The sequence below is a fragment of the Diadema antillarum genome, unplaced genomic scaffold (genome assembly GCF_040938485.1).
Source record: "Diadema antillarum isolate AM-2024a unplaced genomic scaffold, OU_Dant_1.0 scf00000015, whole genome shotgun sequence".
Lineage (NCBI taxonomy): Eukaryota > Metazoa > Echinodermata > Echinoidea > Diadematoida > Diadematidae > Diadema > Diadema antillarum.
In genome coordinates, this window is record NW_027270904.1 from 1,526,987 (window position 1) to 1,549,232 (window position 22,246).

Sequence of the window (22,246 nt, forward strand, 5' to 3'; positions counted from 1 at the left end):
GGTCTATGAGTTAATCGTGGAGTGGGCTTTGTTGAAAAGCTATGCTATAGGCTTAAAGTTGACAACATGTTCTGTAGATGGGTTAAAAGGGATCACAAGATTGTTTAGAATACAATCATTGCTATTGTCTTCAAGCACCCTCATTTGTTTTGTTTATTGGCATTGTCTCGCCATGATGATGAAAGGAACTTTGCAGCGTGCTGCGATGTGTCTGTCACTTGTCATCGCTAGCAGAAAGCACCCATGCAGGCGGCTAGCTGGAGGCTAGTCGGTGGGTGAGGGTGTGAGGCAAGAATTTTATCGTGGAGTAATAGAGGTGGGGCTATTCGCATTTCGAGCAATAATGAGACCCATGGCTGCCGCCACCATTGGGGCAGTGAGGATTGCTCAGGTCACCTTGCTCAGTTGAAGCTTGTGGAGGACTGAAAACGCTCTAGGGTAAGGAAAAATGCATCAAAATTCAGGGCAATAAAACTTGGCTTCCATTTGACATGAGGAGCGAACTGGTGGTCAGGGGAACCGAGATGCAAATTAAGGTCAACATCAGGGTCACTGCTAATCTATATGTAGAGTTTGTGGATTATGTGGTGAAAAACATGTATAGTAATTAGCCGTTCATGTCTCTGCGAAACAAGCAGAAAACTTCAGAATGATCTACATCGGTTAAATGTGAAGCTGATATCCGATTGCTAGACACCAATTCCATTTTTGGCTGTGAATTCGTTCGGGTCAGGTATGCTACCAGCTGTAGAAATGTCTGACCGGATTATGAATAAGCACATTTTTTGTACACGAGCCACACCAGAGACTCCAACTCTCCCGCTTTCGACGGGAGATCTCCCGCCAAAAGCCCATTTTTGCAAAATCTCCCGTTCTCCCGCTTGAGATTTGATTTCTCCCGCCCTGGCTCTGTGTCTCCCGTTAGAAAGGATTTCTTACTAATGGCCACTGTATGTTGAAAAATAAGCCTTGGGTAGCACGAGAGAGCATCTTGAACCCTAGAGCTTCCAGGGCCCCGAACGCAAGGAACTTCACGTTTCGCGCATATCAACTTGGAGTCTCCCGTTTTTTAGGGGTTTCAGGCGGGAGAATCTCCAGATCAGAAGGTGCTTGGGGTTGGAGTCTCTGCCACACAGGGCTTCAAGACCGTTCTGAATTGCAAGAGGTTCACACACATTGCTATGCGGGGAATTCTGTTTGGCACTCCAGACTCTCTGAGCAAAGGAATTGTCATTGTTCAAAATTAACTACTCTCCATACTGAGATGCTAGCATCGCTTGAAATTATCATGCTAGAAGGTGGAAAATAATTCTTTGTCTTGCGAGACAGCCACCACCAAAGAATGTTTTGTATCGCATGACTAGGTAACGAAACCAAACTTTGTGTCGAAATCATCTTCTGCTTTACGCAGAGCATTAGTTGATTTATTTTTTCTAGTCACAAGTGACGAGAATGTAAATTTCTTTGGGGAAGGCATTAAAATTCCGAAATTTGGTTTCGTTGCCATACAAGATTAAATTTCCAAGGGCAGTAACCTTGTCAATCTTGTTCTGAGGAAAAAACTGAAAATCATTTGCTGGGAATTAATATGAGAACCAAGGAAGGCCTCGACGTGCTTTGGGTTGAAACTGGATTTGTCGAAATCCTTACTGAAACTCTTTAAGGGTGACAACAAGTTGATCATAAAATTGGCTTTGTCAAGACACTCTTCTCTGGTGTAAGAATATGGATATCCTCGAAATAGGTGATTGTTCTAATGCCACTACTCTTCACCGAGGTAAAGACAGGTTTCATTTATAAGGAAAATCTGTGGGGTCGAATTAAGGCCAGATAGAAGGCACTGAAGGAGTGCAGTAAAAATACTATTTCCATTCGAAAGACTTTGCTTGATGAACAAGGTGAACGGATACCGATAAATATGCACCCTTTGGAGGGGCAAAATTAAAGCCTTAATCAAGCGAAACTGTTTCACTCTGAAGTGTTCGTATCTTACAAATTTGTTCAAGTTTTTCAAATTTATGATTGGACTTAGACCGCCAGTCTTTGGTAGCGCTAGAATAGAGTTGATACTCCATGTGAGGAATCTATCTCTCTAATAGCTTGCTTTGTGAGAATCTTCAGAGACAATTCTTCATGGGTTGCCTTTTCCTCCTCGGTAGAATGTACACTTTGTAGAGGAAAAATTTATTGGTATGGGGTTGAAATATAACTATTGGTTTCATAGCCAAATATTGTGGCCAATATCCAAGGATCAGGAATTATTTTGACCAGTCATCTTTGGAAAGCTTGAGATTTCCAGCAATGAACGGTTTTGGACAGTACTCATCCTTTTTTTTCATTTCGCTGGCTTGCGTAGAGACATTCATGACCCACGATGTATGCTTATGTCAATGCTTGTCAATTTTTCTCAGATGTCTTTCTAAACAACTTTCTATCAAGTGGAATCGACTTGCTGCGCAAGTGTTGTTGAGAAGGGTTGAGAAGGGGTTTCAAGGTACCTCGATGGTGCATGCTCAGATCATGCGATAAGCAAAGCCCGGAAGTGTTAAGCCATCGATGGTGATATGAGTTGTTTAATTCTCGTTGTGTCAATTGCATGGATGATTATCCGTGCATGATCTGTGAATTTCAGAAAGGATTTATCTATGTGGTAGAAGTCCCGTCACTACATTTTGTTGTAGAAGTTGGGAGCTCACAAGACCCAAGTCCTCGTGAAGGAGGATCGCCCAAATTTTGCTCTCGATTTTTGGTGTGAGAACTGCTTGGGCATTCGATGGCAATTGAGCATTTGCTTCGCGATTTTTTAGAGACTTACTTTCTGATGTGGCAGTGTGACTGCCTTCATTAGCAAATCAGCCAGTTTTTCAATTTGGCCCAAATGAGATCAGAATTTAAGTTAAAATCAAATTTGGTACCAGGCTTTGAAAGAGTTTGGCTGTACGGGCATGGCATCCGGATCAATTCGGTTGTCAAAATGACCATAACCACAAGGGCACAGTCAAGGCCACCCATACAGGGCAACGCAATCAGTTTTGCCGGGAAGGAGGCTGGCATGAGTATATCGTCGTCTGATGAGCTGCCGATGGGGTTGGCTAGCTCGCTGAAGTCTTCGATGGGCGGGGCAGCGCCCCTGTCCCCGCGGACATGGCTCGCATGTCCGGACTAATCGCCGGGAGGAGGAGCTCTCCTGCACCAGCTGGCATGGCTCGCATGCCGTTTGTCATTACAACGGTGTGCCGCCGCCCTATCCATGAAGCGGGAGAGTATCTCGGATAGATTAAAGGTCTCTCTAGTTGAGCTTCAAGGCGGCCTTCCATGCCCTGATCTCCCCGCGGGGATGGGGGCTGAGAGGTAGCGTCGTCTTCCCGATCACTAGACATTGGAGTTTGAGATGTATAATCAGGGAGGTGTCTTACCTCCCTGGTATAATTCACTGCCGTCACACTTGAAAAAGATGCTTGCTGCTCACTGACACGGGTATTTATAGCCAACTGGGACTGCTTGGAATTTTTACCTACTTTGAATTTCATTATGTGACTTCACTGCCTTAAACACCTGGGAAATGCTAACCTCTGAAGACTTATACGAGTATTACGTAATAGAATTATTAAGTTGTCAGTGATATAGTTCCCACCAAAACATATTTCACCCCAAACGGGAACATTATGCAGCGTGTGGATTATATGTTCTATTATTATGCTTGAGAAGAAATGCTGAACACGTACCTCCGCGTATTATTGTTTTTTTCCCCCTATTTTGTCATTGGTTCTATTACAGTACGCAAGCGATCAGAGTCTTTTTCGGAAGATTGCATTAAATGCTTATTGTACGAATGCACGTTTTATTACTATTACATCACTATCAGCACAAAACGCACTAGGCGCAAACACACATACCCGCACAGACACACACACAGATACGCGCTAGTGAAGTGCCAGAATATATAGATCGTTTGTAAAATATACACTGGAGATTAGTTTATATGATATCAGACTGTTTTCCAATACTTTTTTATGCGTTTTAATCTCGTTGCATATGCATCAGGTAACTTGGTGTACGAACACACTAAGGACAAGAGTATACAAGACAAGATCCAATTTGGTCTTCGCGTTAAGGAGGTAGTGCGCCAACTACCGCTCGTTAACCTTAGCGTCTCCCTCCAGCCGTTGGACCAATCTGTGCTACGGATTTGCCTGAAGGTGACGCCAGATTTCAATTGGGGGAAATGTAGTCACGTGTACGGCTCGGAACGATGGTGGATTTGGGTGGAAGATCGCGCTATGGATAAACTTCACCACTACGAATACTTCAATATCACTAAGAGACAGGTAACATAAACCCTGTATATTCACTGGTCGGGGATGTACTTTCATACCACTGTGTCACACATTGCAAGTGTAACATTATGTCTTGGTGAGCTCAATGCCTATACATATACAGTAAAACCTGTCTATAATAGCGGCCTCCCAAGGAAGAAGGAAAAAGTGGCCGTTGTAGACAGGTGGTCACTATAGACAAGGTTGTTAAACGTGGTTTTTCTAGGGGATGAGTTAAGTGGCCGTCTACTCTATACAGCAAGTGGCCGCTGTAGACAGGTGGTCACTATGACATGTTTGACTGCACTCCATAATCAATCTGTGATGACTTTTTCAATTCAAATCATTTATTTTCATACTTCTCATTTATGAATATTACATGACAAAGAACAAGTTCTTTTACCTTGTCAACAATGTGCAAAAACAAAACAATATACGTGGTAATAACACAGCAAATGTAATGATAACTGGTCGAAATCGAAATAGGCTTGAACAACTTTTACTGTTCTCAAGCCAATTTTTGTCCCCGCCGAACGAGTTCGAGCAGGGGACTATGAAACGGGCTCCGTACGTGTGTGTGTCCGTGTGTGTGTCCGTGTGTCCGTACGTGTGTCCGTCCGTCCGTGTGTGCGTCCGTGTGTGATCAAAATCTTCAATTTGCTACTTCTCTGTCATTTATGAGCCAATTTTGATTCTGTTTGCTTTATATGATAGCACTACATGGGAGGTTTGAAACTTCTACACAGAATTTCAGTCGTGACCTTTGACCTTGACCTTTGACCTATATTGTACATTTTGCTACAAAATGCTACTAATTCGCCATTTCTAACCCGATTTTGATTCCGTTTGCTTTATGTGATGGCACTAGGTGAGGGCTTCAAAACTTCTACACAGAATTTTGACCTTTGACTTCTTTGACCTTTGACCTTGATTTTTGACCTGTATTGTACATTTTGCTACAAAATGCTACTCCTTCGCCATTTCTTACACGATTTCGATTCCGTTTGCTTTATGTGATGGCACTAGGTGAGGGCTTCAAAACTTCTACACAGAATTTTGACCTTTGACTTCTTTGACCTTTGACCTTGATTTTTGACCCATATTGTACATTGGCTACAAAATGCTACTCCTTCGCCATTTCTTACACGATTTCGATTCCGTTTGCTTTATGTGATGGCACTAGGTGAGGGCTTCAAAACTTCTACACAGAATTTTGACCTTTGACTTCTTTGACCTTTGACCTTAATTTTTGACCTACATTTTGTTGTACATTTTGCTACAAAATGCTACTCCTTCGCCATTTCTAACCCGATTTCGATTCCGTTTACTTTATGTGATGGCACTACAGTAGGTGAGGGCTTCAAAACTTCTACACAGAATTTTGACCGTTGACTTCTTTGACCTTTGACCTTGATTTTTGCCCTATATTGTACATTTTGCTACAAAATACTACTTCCGGCGGGGACATATATTGCGCACCGCGTAATTTCTACTTTTCCTTGTTATTCCATCAAGTCAATAGCATGTCTTCTTTTTTGGTCGAGAGGGGCATGATGGGTAAAAACATTTTGTCCAATGACATAAGCACTGGACGGGAATCGAACTCGGGTCCTCCGATTGGGAGTCGGGAGTCTTATCCACTATGCCACAGCGCCCCCACATCATTAGAATTAAAGATAATAATAATATGTCTTATATTTCTTCAAGGTTGAAGCGAATGAAACCCAAGAGGTGATGTTCACTCTTCGCCGCCCGGACAACCAAGATGTCGTGTACACAGTGCGAGCTGTATCCGAGGATTGGCTAGGAGTAGCAGCCGAGGTGTCCGTCAAGCTGAAAGACTTTGCGATGCCTTCTCTGGACGAATTCTTCTCCGGTAGTACACTCTAAGTATACTAGATACTGTAAAAGTGGAAATTTTCGCGGTGTTGAAATTTTCACGCATTTTGCGCAACCAGAAACTAGCGCGAAATTAGAAGCACGCGAATATTTTGCTTACCTTATATGCACCTATAGTTGATGTCTTGCTTCCGCGGAATTAGAAACACGCAAAACTCCTCTTACCCCGCCGAGCGCGAAAAATTAGTCGCGCGAAAATATCCACTTTTACAGATAGGAATAAAAATTTGGCTGATTTCAAAGACATCACATTTTCCTATGTTTCAAATCATTTCATGAAAAGACTTCACAAATGCTTGATAAAAGGCACACAAAATTTAATGAGAAGGAAAGGTATGCTGCTATTAAGCAAATAGCTCTGTGATCATAGCTTGCTCTGATGTCAAGTTGTGATTGTAGCAAAAATAGGATTACTTGAATTCATCTATGCACCGTCATGTTTGCAAGAAGGTGCATGGCGGCACTACAGTGTGTCAGGTTATATGCAGTCTGTCTAAAATGTTTATTTATTATGAGTATAAAACTATAATATAGCAATGCATATACCTATGTGTTTGTATGAGATACTAGTATTATGTTTACATTCATGCATATTGTGTATTAATGTATTTGCATTCAAATTTGATTTTCTGATATTTTGTTTTGTCTGGTTTGTGTGTGTGTGTGTGTGTGTTGTTGTTGTTGTTGTTGTTGTTGTTGTGTGTGTGTGTGTGTGTTTTAACTTACTTGTGCAGAACCTGTCGAGACTGTCGTGGAGAAGCCTTTCACGGAGCACGAGATGAACGTACTCTTTCCCTTCAAGGAATTCAACGTCATACAGGTTGGTTCAACCATCAGTTACCATGGAGCTCCATGGTCAACGAAATTTTGGATAACTGCATTAGATAACTCTGATGGTATTCAATGACTACAAGTTTGAAAGAAATATGAAATTTGATTAACTTTAAGAGACAATTCAGAGCCCCGTTTTATCAAAAGATAAAATCGATTTTAAATGTCCTTACCACACAGGCTGCCATAGACTTACGGTTGAAATCACTTTATAATCCATGTGTAATCAATTTTAACTCTTCATAAAACAGGGCCCTGGAATGATTCATTACAAAAATATTCGGTGTTTGAAATCCTCAAACCTCCTGCTCTACATCCTCTCCTCTCTTCATCTCTTCTTTCTCTTTTCATCTCAACTTGTCTCATCTTTAATTCCCTCGATCTCGTAACCTCTCCTCCCATCACTTTTTCATAAAGCGGAGTGTTTGTTATTTGTTATTCATACCAGTTTGGTCTGTTATAATGTATCTAATTGTTTTAGTATGGTGAAATACAATATCGGGGCCAAAGTAATACAATCTATGCTTTTGAGTTAGGCTCCCTACTTTGATTCACATGATTATTACATATAACATTTGATGCAAAAATATACGATGTTAGAATACACCCATCAACCAATCAATCAATCAATCAATCAATCAATCAATCAATCAATCAATCAATCAATCAATCAATCAATCAATCAATCAATTGGAATCAATCAATCAATCAATCAATTACTCATTTTTGTATAAACGAACCCCGAACAATTTCTGGTTAAAGATCCTCCGAAGATATGAAATTAGAATGTTCGGAGTAATGAACCGCCAGAACTATGAGCATTATTCAGTTCAACTTTATCATGTTTATTCCGCCTGCGTTGTTTGTTTATCATCATCATATGGGTGCTAGTTTACCTGTACTATTTCCGTAGCAAAAACAAAAACTAACAGAAATAGATCAGCAATTAGGCCTATATTAATGATTAGAATTATGATGCTACTACTCCTGCTTATATAGAGATATCAGTGTGTCTTATTTACTCATGTAGCTCCTTCAGTGGATCTGTCCCTCCAGTACTCCAGTGAGATCTGTAATTGTTGGTTAAGGGATGGAATAGCTTTGGTTGAGATGGGAATTCAGGTTTCTAACTTTTTTGTCAGATACTGAGAATGCTATTAAAAAAAGCCTGCAATTCTGGAAGTAATTAAAAACTCATTTGATGAAAATTTGTTGCGAAGGGGCTAAGATATCTGAAAAGGAGATGTCCTAATGAAAGGTGGGATCAACCTTTTATTAGGACCACTTTGCTTTAATTTTGTCTTTGGATGTCAGCCATTTCGAAACAGATTTTCATCAAGTAAAATTTGAATTCCTCCCTGAATTGTGTACTTTTTAGAATTTCTAAGTGGTTTCTAATTATCTCGCAAAAAAAGGAAAAAAAAACTGAATCCCCATCTCGACCAATACTAGCAAAACACTTAATTCACACACCTGATTTAGTCCAAATCAATGTCCATCCTTGAGTGGGTATTTCTAAGAATCTGAAACAAGGGGGGGGGGGGGTAAAGAGTCGACAGTCTTATCCTCTGCAATACTTTGTAGTGTTAACGTATTTGTGTGTGTGTGTGTGTGTGTGTGTGTGTGTGTGCGTAGATGTTTAATTACTTTGGCTGTTTATGTTGTTTTGTGCGCCGACAATTCTTGTTGCTGTATAGAACACCTTCCTCGGCCAAGTCTACACGAAAAGCGACGGTAACGTACTGCTTGGCGCCCCGAGTTACTCCGGCAGAACTGTGGCGGCCGAACTCGCCATGCTCAGAGTGTTCGGGAAAGATCCAAAGTCCAAGGTAAGACAAGTGATTCTGCTGTCAACACCAGAAACGTAACTCGTTACTCTTCACACAAGTGGTATCCCTTACACTTGTCCTGTATTTATCCCTATTTTCATGTTTTAAACTTTCTCTCTGTTCTTATTATCACACCTCATGAGGTGGTGTATAACAACTGACGATATTAATATTTCTTTTTCTTTTGTCTATGTATTTCCGAAGTTGTACCTTTAAAAGTAGCAATATTAACGGCACTAGATATTCCCAAAAACAAAAAAAAGCCCGCCCCAAAAAAACAAAAACAAAAACAAAACAAAACAAGACAACAACAACAACAACAACAACCACGCCGCTACACTTCGTACCCTCACCAGTCTGCGTTTTGGAACAAAATAAGATTTAATGGAAGTTCTTCCGAATTGTCACGTTTTATGTCTCTGTTTACTGTTTTATTACACATTGACATGCAGGTGGTTTACATCGCTCCTCTAGTGGCGATGGCTGTCAGACGGTTCACCGACTGGAAGTCTCGATTTGACAAAAAACTCAACAAAAGGTAACTATGAAACTTTGATATTATAGATGTAACATCTTGTCTCTTTCAACCCCCTGTATTACATAGTAATGGATCAACGTCCAAACGTTGTATTCTTCTATGTATTAAATTGTTTCTTTGCGATAGCATTTTTGTTGGAAATGAAATAAAAATGAAATGAAATACTGGACTTGACTTTGTTTAATCGCGTTTTTCCTCATCAGAGTACGCATGTTGCATGGTGACGTCACCTCAGACGCAAGCTCCACCCAGATCGCTAACGTCATAGTGACGACAGCGGCGAACTGGGAAGCAGTAAGCCGCACGTGGGAGACTGTCCAGGATGTCTCACTCATCATCCTCGATGGCCTTCAGTTCCTCGGTATGACGCTTCATCTTTCGTAACCATGGTAACACATTACATGCCTTTGGTTGATACCGTGAGCTAGCTGTTAATAGGGGTCGGTATCATATTCTTGCCCGTTTTCAGGAAAGCGTATCGCTAGGACCACATAATTTCTCCAAACTGTTAAGAAGTGGTGAAGACGATAGAATGTTTCTCACTTGATAAACCTACCTGATGTTCTTCAATTCCTAATAGGGCGTAGAAATTTTCTAGAAAATTACATACTGCTTTCTCTAGTCAGTTACTGGAGTAGTTTTTTACTTTTTCTTAAAATGATGATGTCATACTTTTTTTTCAGGTATTTCTAGATGGCTCAAAATGGCAATGTAAAGATTAATACCAAATAAAACAAAAAGATGTGAAATTGTACATTCAGGATTTACGAGTTGATATTTTCCGTACTTTGAAAAAAAAATACGAAAGGATAAAGCAGTGATAACACTAACGAGTACATGGTTATGTGCTCCAATACAGTAGAACGATATGTAGAAGAGATATGACATGTATGATGCATGGTCCGTCAAATTGTATTTATTTATTATATATTTATGACTTTGCTTGCAATGATTATATCTTTTATGGTATTCCTTCATAAATTTGTACAATTAGTCTTCGAGAAAATTCCTAATCAATGATAAGAGCATGGGGTCCATTGGTTAATACATCAGATATGAAATTATAGAATCATGTCGTCTAAAGCCTCGCTCATTGATTGTGATATATACATACACCGTATTCAGAATTACCACGGATATAAGACTCATTCGAGTTTATTTCCATGCATTCATGTCGCAGGTGATGAGTGCGGTCCCATACTGGAGGCTATCGTTGCACGAGCCAAGCGGATGTCCCAGCACACTGGGCGTGCCGTGCGACTGGTTGGTCTGTCGGCTACAATGGCTAACGCCAAAGATGTTGCCCGGTGGCTAGAGGTGGACGATGTAAGTTTGTGTTCATTATGTAGGTCCCTATACAGCGAAAATTATGTGATAAAATATTTCAACCACCTACATCTGCAAAGAATTTTTCAATTTCAATTTTAATTTTATTTTCGTACTTCTCGATGGAAAATAGATAATATGTAACAAAATATAATAATACAGAATGTCCAGCTTGGATATATACAAAAAGAAATAGGGATACAAAAATAATACATAGCGGTCGATGTGTCATTTACAATCAAAGTAAAGAATGCAAAGAGAAATACGAAATGGGAAGAAATATAACCGAAACTTAGACTGGGTTAAAATATGATAATGTTTCTTATCTATCAACCCTGAATAAACCTTCGCTATGTCAGTATTGGTGTTAATAAATTACTTTTTGCAATGGGACTGTCTGAGACACACCTCTGTAAGTTTTGTTCCAGCTCCATATATGCACAGAAACAATCGAACATTTGTTTTGGGAATGCGATGTTACTCAAAGGTTCATTGCTCAAATACTAGAAGTGCTTTTATACTTGGTTCTACAGAAAACCCATAAGTGTTAAAACGTGGTTTATCTGTATGCAAAATATTTTACATTTTCCATAAGAAATGAAAACAAATTATTACATTTTAGCCAATTTTGTCAATTTTTAAAGCAAGCGAAGAAAACAGACGAATATAAGTCTGAAAAACTAAAGGGTTTGTATCTAATATCAATTGGAATCGTATTCATATTATTTAGACGTTTTGTAGCTGCCTGTCAATTTTGTATTATTTGTCTTTGTTTATTGTATGTGACATTTATTTTGAACCTGAATGTTTAAGTGAATAAAAATTCTTTGTTAAAAAAAGTTTGCGTTAATGATTATATCATAAAACACCTCGCTACAATTCAAAGGTACATTGTAGGCCTGCCACTACGGGGAAGTATTTCATTAATTTTATCATTATCATTATGGGGGGGGGGGGGGGGCGGACGGAAGGGATTATGGGCTATAATATAATAACGTGACGTGGTCACTCGTTATACATCATGCAGTATCATGGCACGCATAACAAACATCAGGTGCTGCTAATAAACTAGGCTGCAGGTGACAGCAGGCCACAGGTAGGCAGCAAATCACTCATCTGTTCATGCGCTATATCTATTTGACTACGATGTGGATTTTCGCTAAAACAGATTTTTAAACGCGCTTTGTAGTGTGGTTAAAACTAACTATTCCTTTGTCAGTGGCTAAGAAAACCAGTCAGCAGATTACCTGTCAATATACACGATGAGAGCGGAATCTTTAGACAGTGGAAATGACAATGTTAATTTGTTTTTATTTCCTCCAAGGACCACCTCTTCAACTTCCAAACCGTGCATCGACCTGTGAAACTGAAACTCGACGTGGTAGGGTTCTCCGGGAAACTCTACCACATCCGGATGGCAACAATGAACAAACCCGTGTACAACGGTGAGGGCATCAGAAACGGGAAACTTTTTTATAAGTTATCGGAAAATACAAACAGAAAGTTTTTGTATATTCGCCCACATGTATAGAAAAACACTGGATTACTTTAATCAGCGACCGTTTACTTGGCCAATTTGTTTCTTTACCACTATTCCCATGTCTCAACTACATGCACGGCGATTTTAGCGCCTGGTCTCACATACACGAAGACTGGTCGCCGACCTTCAGCAACCAAAAATTTCCGGCGACCAAAAATTTCTGGGTACCAAAGCTAACTGGCGAACATCAATAACTAAATCCCCAAAATTTTGATCGGTGGCTGGTTTGCTGACTGATCATAACGATCGGTTGCCAACCAGTTGCCGATCATTATTTTTGCAAACCATTTGACGACCGAATGAAGAGCGCTTTGCGATCGTATTGCGAACAGAGAAAAAAGTGATGATAAATAGGCGATAGCGCGCAGAAAGGTTTGCAAATGATCAGCAAGTGGTTGGCGACGTCATGAAGACCATTGGAAATTGGCTGCCGATTGGGGTGATTTTCGTATGAAACTCGGCATTAAGTTGGGTATAACTATGGACACAGACGCGTTCTGGAAACAAGTTTTCAGTATTGTTATTGCTGGTCGGCAACCACTGTAGAGGCTAATGGTCAGCTGTCAGTCTTTATTTGGTCGACATTTGGTAGGCAAATGGCTGCCGACCAAAATTCCCATGGCAATACAAGGACTAGAAATTATATATTCAGTAAATATCGGAAAATACGAATAACGAACTCCAAAATATGGTAACCACTCTTAGAGATAATTCCTTTACATCATAAGAGAAGAGTTAAGGCTCCTACAAGCAGCCAAAGTAACTCACAAAAAGAAACTGAAGGAAAAGTGGAAGAATTATTGAGGATATTCTGCACTCTGCTTCTTCCCTCAGCGATCAAGACCACGAAGAAGCGCGTACTGGTGTTTGTGTCATCCAGGAAACAGGCAACAGCCACCGCCTACGATCTCATCGCATTCCTGCCCGCCACGAGGAGGATCCACAAATGTGGTGCCGCTTGAAGAAAGAAGAGGTAATGTGGTATAATGGTATACTCGGTTTACAGAGATCAGGCATGATAATCAGCTGATAATGATGATGCAGAAGTGTCGTGGGCGAGTGGATAAGAGCACACTTCTCTGAGTCGGTTTGGGTTCGTTGGGTTCGTCGTTCGAGCCCAACGTATAGCTCGACACGTTTGCCCTTCAGCAAAGGCACAGTTTTTCTCTTTTTCTCTCCTTCTTTAAAACAACAGCAACAACAAGGCACTTTGTCCACATTGCTGCTCTTTACCCAGGAGTACACTAATGGGTACCGGTAGGATGAGAATGTTTATGTTGTTTGATCAGCATGTGCTCGCCTATAAACTGGCGACTGGCTGGAATGCTCCCCAGGGAGTGGAGATCGAGCACTCTCAGCGCTGGTTGGAAGTGCATGTAATGCGTCATGTAGTGACCGGGGTAATAATAGTCTGTAAAGCGCATTGGGATTCTTAACAAGTCTAAAATGCGCTGTATAAAAACTAGCTATTATTATCATTCTTACACACCTCAATGTAATAACATTTCTTTGGATGGAAGCTCGAAGAGACATTATGGTTATGATTAATACATTAAGGTGATACAAGATCTTCCTTGCACAACTTTGTGTCTCCTTTTTTTCTACTATACTGAATATTCCATTCAATCCGAGTGCTTCACTCCTGGCAACACTTGGCACACATTTTCCATACTATCTCCGAAAGATGGAAGCTAATTTATATGCATCATATTGTTCCCATTGTACATCTCTCTGTACATAAATTCGCACCTGTGTCGATTATTTCTTATAGGTTGATCACATGGCAGCCAGTGTGTCCGATAAGATCCTTCGTCTGGCGCTGTCCAACGGTGTGGGCGTGTACCATATGGGTCTTTCAACACTGGTGACAGGGAAACTGTGGAGAAGCTGTATCGTGACAAGCACCTCAAGGTACAGATCACTTTGGGTTACTTCACTTTGGGTTAGTTTTGTTTGTAGAGTCCACCGATATTCTATTACCTTCGCCAAGGAAGGAGGTTATTTTTTTTTTTCGGCGTTTGTTTGTTTGTTTGTTTGTTTGTGTGCAAAACAACTAAAAAAGTTGAGAACGGATTTGCATGAAACTTGCAGGGAAAGTTGATAATGACACAAGGAACAGACGCTTACATTTTGGTAGCGATCCGAGAAGTTTTATGAATTTTTAAAAGGATTTGCTATCTTTTGGCAGTAGGGTCAATGAACCTGGAAGTTCAAGCTGCGCGTATAATTTGAGATTTGTGATACTCGCTCTATAGCGCGTGCTCTGCTCAGGCGAGACTCCGCGTAGTATCGGTGGGAATGAGCTGCTTTGCGGAAGTCTGCGCTCTCGGAGTGCTTGTCTATTTAAATATGTTTTCACTTCACTCCATCTGACTTTTTCTGCTTACAAAGTTTCAAAGGAGATTTAGCAGCAAGAATTAAATATTCCTCCATGCACATGATAAATGTGAGCTTACTGATCAGTAAGAATTTGAGCTGAGTCGCATTTTATGCTTCAACATAATCATAAATCCGGCAATATTGGACATCCAAACTGGCAATTAAAGATTTATCAAAGGTCGTCACTGGGCCTTGGCTCTTACATTGCTTCGGTAAAACCACCAATGCCTAGTGTGTTTGTGTGTTTATTTTTTGTGCTAAACGAATCATGAATCTGCGATTCTTCTTCATGAAAATAAAAATTTTATACTTCCTTGAGGAAGTTTCAGTAATTCATGCATTCTTGAGACAAACAATGATTCCGTTCTTTACACAACACATCTTCACAGGGCGAGGGGCTTTAGAGTCATAAATCATTATAACCATGAGATTTAATTTCTAGAGCCGTAACCTAAGGGTTTGAGTGTTGGATGACTAGCCTGTGTTTTTCCTTTTCAAAGTATTTTCCAACATGAATCCTATCTGGCTCTAGGGTTGAATCGACTGCAGTTTTTTTTTTATATTATTAATCAAGTTTCCCCTAGACGTGTAAAATGATAATAGATTACAATAAGGCTGGACAATAAGTAAAAGTCTGATGTCCGATTTCAGTGGCCAATCACTATCTTTTCTGTTGAAATTTCGAAAGTGCATGAATTGCGTTTGTGAACTCGACCGTCTTTTTTTCACTAGTTATACACGCAATTTTTGCTGTGAATAGGTGCTAGTGGCAACCAAGAACCTGGCGTGGTCTACAGATCTTCGAGCTCGTCTCGTCATCATCAAGGGGACCGAACAATACGACACCAGGGCCCAGCGATATGTGGATATGCCTGTCACTGGTAAGCAGGGCATCAGCCAAACATTAGACAAATCAATGAAATCTTAAAACCATCAATGATAATATGAGCATGCAGTGATGATAATGATGATGACAATAACTAACATTATTAAGCTCCAGTCACATATACATGCCGGATCACGCTGGACTTCATCCCGGGTGATCCGGGGAGAGATCCGTGTATAGACGCCTTAGGCATCCCTGGAGGTCCATGTTAAGTCCGTGGACATCCGGGGAAGGATCCGGGAAGATCCAAGATGTGTCTCTTATATTTTCTTTCCACAGACTTCTTATTCTCAAACGCACAATACAAGGCCTCTCTCGCAGTATCAATAGTTATTATCATGTTCAGAAGGGAAATCATTTTGTATTCATAATCTCCTATTGATATCATCTAGCATTTACCGATATGACTCCATGGTCGTACTTCTCGCTTGCCATTCGCAATTCATGGATTTCTCCTGGAAATGTAGGCGCAATGTTTCCATTGTAATAACATTCACTTTTTTGTTTATTTTTCATACTAGTTTTCTTCATAAGGGGAAGATATTTCTATGACATATTGCATTTTCAATTATGTTTTGCAAGGAGAATTAACATCAAATTTTAAACTATATTTTCTCCCAAACTTTGTGATATGCATTGATCGATTATATCATCAAAAATATACATTCAGTCTATAAAAACGGCACACAAGTCCAATTTACCTACCACAGCACAATTTTAGCATAAAAAAAATCATTTCCATTAGTTAATTTCTCTTAGTTGTTCAAGCCGATTGCTAATGATAAAACTTAATCTGTGAACAAAAACAGAAAAAAAGTATTATATACTATTAGAGAAGATAACGTCATACATACCCAATTTAATCACTCTGTTGGTTGGTTGGCTGGTTGATTGGTGTAATGATTAATTTCTTGTATAGGCGCGTGAGCAATGGTTGTTTGATCCACGCACGTGCTTTTGTATGTTTTTTTAATTGTTATTTCCGGTATCCATTAATGGAGCATAATCAAGGACAGCCACACTGGGAGGGATGATGTATAATGATTTGATTTGATTTGATTTGATTTGATTTATTTATTCTCTGTATGCCATTCTTTTTCAAATACATTAACTTTCTGCAATTTTCATTAACAAAGTACAAAATACCGGTAGTATACTTTATACAATTTTTATCATTTTCATCAATTATGCAATACATCTGTAGTATAATTACATGAGAAACATGTTAATAATTTGCATGTCCTGCTCAAATTTCATATAATTCAAATAAGTCAAGCAAAGCGTGACCGTTTTTTTTATGCCTCCGCCACGAAGTGGTGCCGGAGGCATTATGTTTTCGGGTTGTCCGTCCGTCCGTCCGTCCGTCCTTCCGTCCGTCCGTAATGAATTTTGTGGACAAGGTAACTATCGAAACCTGTTGAGGTATCCTAATGAAACTTGGCATGTATGTGTATTAGGGGGTGAAGTTGTGTCCTATCAACTTTTGGGTTGCACATGCTCAAGGTCAAAGGTCAAAAGGTCAAGGTCAAATAAATGAAATTTCACTATTTCCACTATATCTATTTGAATGCCTGAAGATATTTTCTTGAAACGTAGTGTACACATGTTTTGCCCAATTAAGATTCTCTGGTGAAAGTTTGGGTCATGAGGTCAAAGGTCAAAGGTCAAAAGGTCAGGGTCAAATACATAAAATTTCACTATTTCCACCATATCTATTGAATGCATAAAGAGATTTTCTTGAAACTTTGTGTATACATGTATTACCCAATTAAGATTCTCTGGTGAAAGTTTGGGTCATGAGGTCAAAGGTCAAAGGTCAAAAGGTCAAGTAAAAATATTAAAACTTCTTTTTTTTTCTCCGTACCTTGGAAAATTGTTCAAGGTATCTTCATGGAACATAGTATATACATGTACTGACTGGAAGTGATTATCTAGAGAATGTAGGGTTCATGGGGTCAAAGGTCAGGGGTCAAAGGTCAAGTGCAAGACTTCAAAATTTTACTATTACCCTCATATTTATGCAATGCCAGCAGGGTTATTTTTTTACACTTGGTGTATGCGTGTGTAACCTAATAGAAATTCTCTGGAAAGTTTTTTTTTCTCTTTTTGCCTCAAAGGTCAAAAGGTCAAAGATCAAGTGAAAGTGCTGAACTAACATTTTCCTCCATATCTCGGAAGTGGCTCAAGTTACCTTGAAACTTAGTACATATTATGCATGTTCTACCTGAAAGTAATTATTTCATGAATTTTAGGGTCAAGGGCCAGATGAAAATGGTAACAATTTACTATTCAATTCAGAAATTGCACTTTTTCTCCACACCTGTACCTTGAAAATTACTCAATGCCTAAATGTATGAATGGGTCAAAGTCAAGTTAAAGTCCTTAAATCCCTAGATACATGCTCTCCTATTCATCCAATTAAACCTACGTCAAGGAAGGTGAACATTCAACACATTTGTGACAAACTTGTCATTCCAATATTTTGCCAATTTTGTGAAAATGTAATCACACAGTGTCCACATGTACTATCTAGACCTATTGGGAAAATCATGCATTATGGCGGAGGCATACCAGTCGCCAAAGCGACATTTCTAGTTTCATATTTATTCGCAGACCTTCTGCAAATGATTGGCCGTGCTGGACGCAACAAGAAGGACGGTCGTGGTACAGCTCTGGTCCTGGTCCAGAATACGAAGAGAGGATTCTACAAAAAAGCTCTGCGGAATCCGGTCAATTTAGAGACTCGTTGGTGATTAGAAATGCCTCGTATAGTCTTACACATAATCTAAGGTTTCAAATACAATGGATTAAACAACACATTGACGAAAAGAGCAATAAATGATAATCAAATCATCATAACTAACACGTAGACCAAGCTTTCCTGAATCTAAAAGTAAAGTATATAGTTAAACCTCTACAGGAATAGTCTCTTCTTTTTAGAATGGTTCAAAAGCATAAAAGGAAAATAAGAAATGATTTGAGAGTTAAAAAGCAATCGTAATGAAATAATTAGTAGACCTGGGCCCCGTTGCAAGAAAGTTGCAATCAAATGCAAATAATTGCTAATTTTGAAACAACCATTCTGGTTGGCTCAGGGTCTGCCCTATTAAGAAGACATGCATGCAACAATGATTTTGATTGGCCAGTGACAATCAGTTGCAAGTTGTGTTTAAACGCAAAGTTTCTAGCAACGGGGCCCAGGGCCCTGTTTTATGAAGAGTTAAAATTGATTATAAAGTTGATTTCAACTGTAAGTCTATGGCAACCTGTGTGGTAAGGAAATTTAGAATTGATTTTATCTTTTGATAAAATGGGGCCTAGGCTCTTTCTGGAAAAAATCATTAGGTGGCAAACCTTTTCTTATCACATTCGCCTTTCATGAATACTCTTTATATTACCTGCACACCTGCTGTAGTATTTTGTTTGTGTATTAACCGTAATTGTTCAGCCTACCAGATTCATAACAAGGAAGACATCTTAATTAGGATGCAGAACAGTTGCAATAACAACTCTACTGTGAAGGATACTAATATGAAATTAATAGCAATTAGATGATGTTGTATAAATGTGTACCAAAAATACGTCACTCGGGGAACCTGCGTCAAATTGTGTGAACTTTTTTGCTTTTGTCGAGGAAGAATTAGCAGATCCGAGGACCTTGGATTTCTGCGATATCATTTGTAATGCTGTTCTGTTTATTGCTGTTTTTGCTTTTGTTCCTCATGTTTTGCCCACGTCTAGCCATGTACATTGTGCCATTATCATACATGCATCCAGAAACACTGGTAGATTTCAATGACCTATATTGATTATGACGTTTTCACCCCTTCATCAACTCTGTATAGATATATAGGTGTATGTGTGTGCATATATATATGTATATATATATATATATATATATATATATATATATATATATATGGGGGGGGGGGGGGCTAGTCATTCTTTCCACCCGAGTATCTGGTGACTCGACTTTCCCCAGTATTTTCTCCTCGCTTTGATGCATTGCAGGCCAGTAACTAGCAAGACATTTTCTGAGTACGTCAACACAGAGATCGTAGAGGGAAACATCAAGACTGAGGGAGACGTGGGGACTTACATGAAGACAACTTTCATGTACACGAGATTGAGAGCGAACCCAAGGTATTGGAACAGATCAAAGCTTAAACATTTCGGTGATGTGTCACAACACGTATACGTAAATAACATTTCGGTTTCAACAGAATCTTTAATCATCTTATTTAAATTCTTTTTTCCCCATCTCCTATGTAAAAAGATATTGTCTTTGTCTATCATCTAATCCATTTTTTTATGGTATCTTCATAACTGAGCATCTCAAATCAATGAAATTTGGTACTTATGACTGACATTACATGATTTTTTTTTTACTGTCATAGAGCATTTTTCAGGTAATTTTGAGCATTTATATAATCCAATGCATGAAATCATTAATTATCTAATAGTAACGGTCCTACGATAAAGTCATCTAAAAAAGCACCCCCCATAAAAAGAGAGAAAAAAGAGAAATGTTTCTAAGAATCTGTAATAAATGAAGGCCTTCTGCTTGACCGGCGGAACTCTGCATAATCCTCTGGCGTCTGTCCATTGCATAGGTGTATTGATCTTTAAGCCCACATTGCCTTCATAATTTTTTTTTTTCGGTGTTCCCATGTAGCTACTATGGCGCCTCTGATTCAAGTGAGCAAGCTGCGGAGAAATTCATGGATGACATGGTAGACGCCATCCTGGGAGATTTGTCCGACATGGAATTCATCTGCAGACACAAGGTACCATGTACATGCTATTTCAAACTTCTATATGCCTCGTGGAAGTTGTTGCTCAGTTATATTCATAAAAAGAGCAGTGATATAACTGGCGTAATTTGATGGGCTTTCATTCATGTAATAATACAAAATAATGTCTTATACAAGGTATTTTTTGTGGGTGCACGTCACGAGACCGACACCCAGGAAACATTCAGTCCATGAGTTCGACACTAAGCAAACAAGGCCCACGAGACCGACGCATTAAGCCCCTTGTTATAATGTCGAACTCATCACTCTCGTGGGCTGTTTTTGCCTATAGTGTCGAACTCGTGGGCCTTGCTTTGTCTAGTGTCGAACTCCTGAGTTGTATGACTCATGGGCTGTATATGGACTTTTTTTTAGATGTCGTGGGCTGTATGGCTCGTGGTTGTCGGTCTCGTGGGATTACCTCTTTCTTTGCTCTGTTCCAAGCATCTCAATATGCCTTTCATTTGACAGAGATTTTTATTTCTTGTTTCTTTGTTGTTGTTTTTTCGGCATACAAACCTGCCTCCGCGTTATCCCAAATTTTTGTCTTTCGAAATTCGTCAGGATGAGGATCGCTCTGTCTCTGCGCTGCCCCTCGGGCGGATAGCGTCTCTGTATCACATACATCATGACACCATTATGATGATCAAGGATCAATTCAAACCAAACAGTTCCGTCCGCGACATTCTCACCATCATCTCGGTATATAACTTTGTCGAAGTTAATTGTGTTCGTTTTTTTCTCTCTCTCTCTTTGGAGACTCTTGTTGATACGGAAGGATGAACAGCAAATGAATGTGCGACGTGATTCTTAAAACAATGAGGTCTTTTTTCTAGGCATTTTTTTATCAGTAAAAATGGTATTTAAGTAAACGTTTATACGCATATTATATTTATGAGAATTGCCATGTTCGTCGGGCAATCTGTATAAATAGCTAAAGGCACTGCTTATAAATGTTTCCGGTTTGACAAATCTGAGCTGCATCATGGTCTTTAATGCTGTATACCAGAGTCTCTGTTGAGTGAATATGAAGCTATGAAAAAGAAATAAAGTTGCAAATAAATAGTGAATATGCTCCAAAACAATATTATTTAGTATCATTGAGTGACCGGATTTATCACATTATTCGATATTCCCCATTGACAGTATTGCTAGAATAAACCATTCTGTGAATGGAGTAGCAGCATTATAATATCAGATTTTTATATTGACAGTATGATTCTCGTGAAATTACAGTACTGTATGCGAAAGTTTCCTTTTTTCCCTTTTAGTCAAAATCGAATAGCTTCCCCCTTGTATTCACAGGATGTGTTACACACGTTAATCTGTACGCTTATAACAATATCTTTAAACAACTCTAATACTGACCTCTTCATCATCCAGAAAACCTATGAAACGATAAAAAATATGTAATTTCAAATCCTTGCTAAGTCCACGCATTTCATCCACTATTTTATGCCGGTTGTGTGGATATGAAGTTTTGCTGTTTAAACCAGCCGTTTCATGTTTTCCGTACAGAAATCCATCGAATTCTCCTCGCTACCGGTGTCATTTGGAGAAGAAAACATGAACTGGTAATACACAAGATTACTTCAGACTTGCTTGAAAAGATTATATAACAACTCAACTTGCTGACTTGAAATTATGACTTTTTACATGATGTTGATACACTTGCGTTGATATCTTCGTACCCTTATAGGGATACCTACCCAGATATACACAAAATGAGGGTTTCGGTCAATTCGGGGGGGGGGGGGGGGCATATAGATGACAGAAAATGATCGCTTTGAAATGCTGTTAACAGCTCCTGGTATAATAGGCCGGGGGAAACCTAATGACATCCTCGAAAATTGATTGAAAACAATACTTGAATGTGTTGACCACATACCATTGTAAATGTTTGTCGAAG

At 39.4% G+C, this 22,246-nt stretch overlaps 1 pseudogene; it reads left to right on the forward strand.

Annotated features, from left to right (window-relative positions):
- The window catches only part of LOC139724325 (activating signal cointegrator 1 complex subunit 3-like), a 60,132-nt pseudogene extending 38,217 nt beyond the window's left edge, over positions 1–21,915 (forward strand).
- The last annotated feature ends 331 nt before the right edge of the window (positions 21,916–22,246 follow it).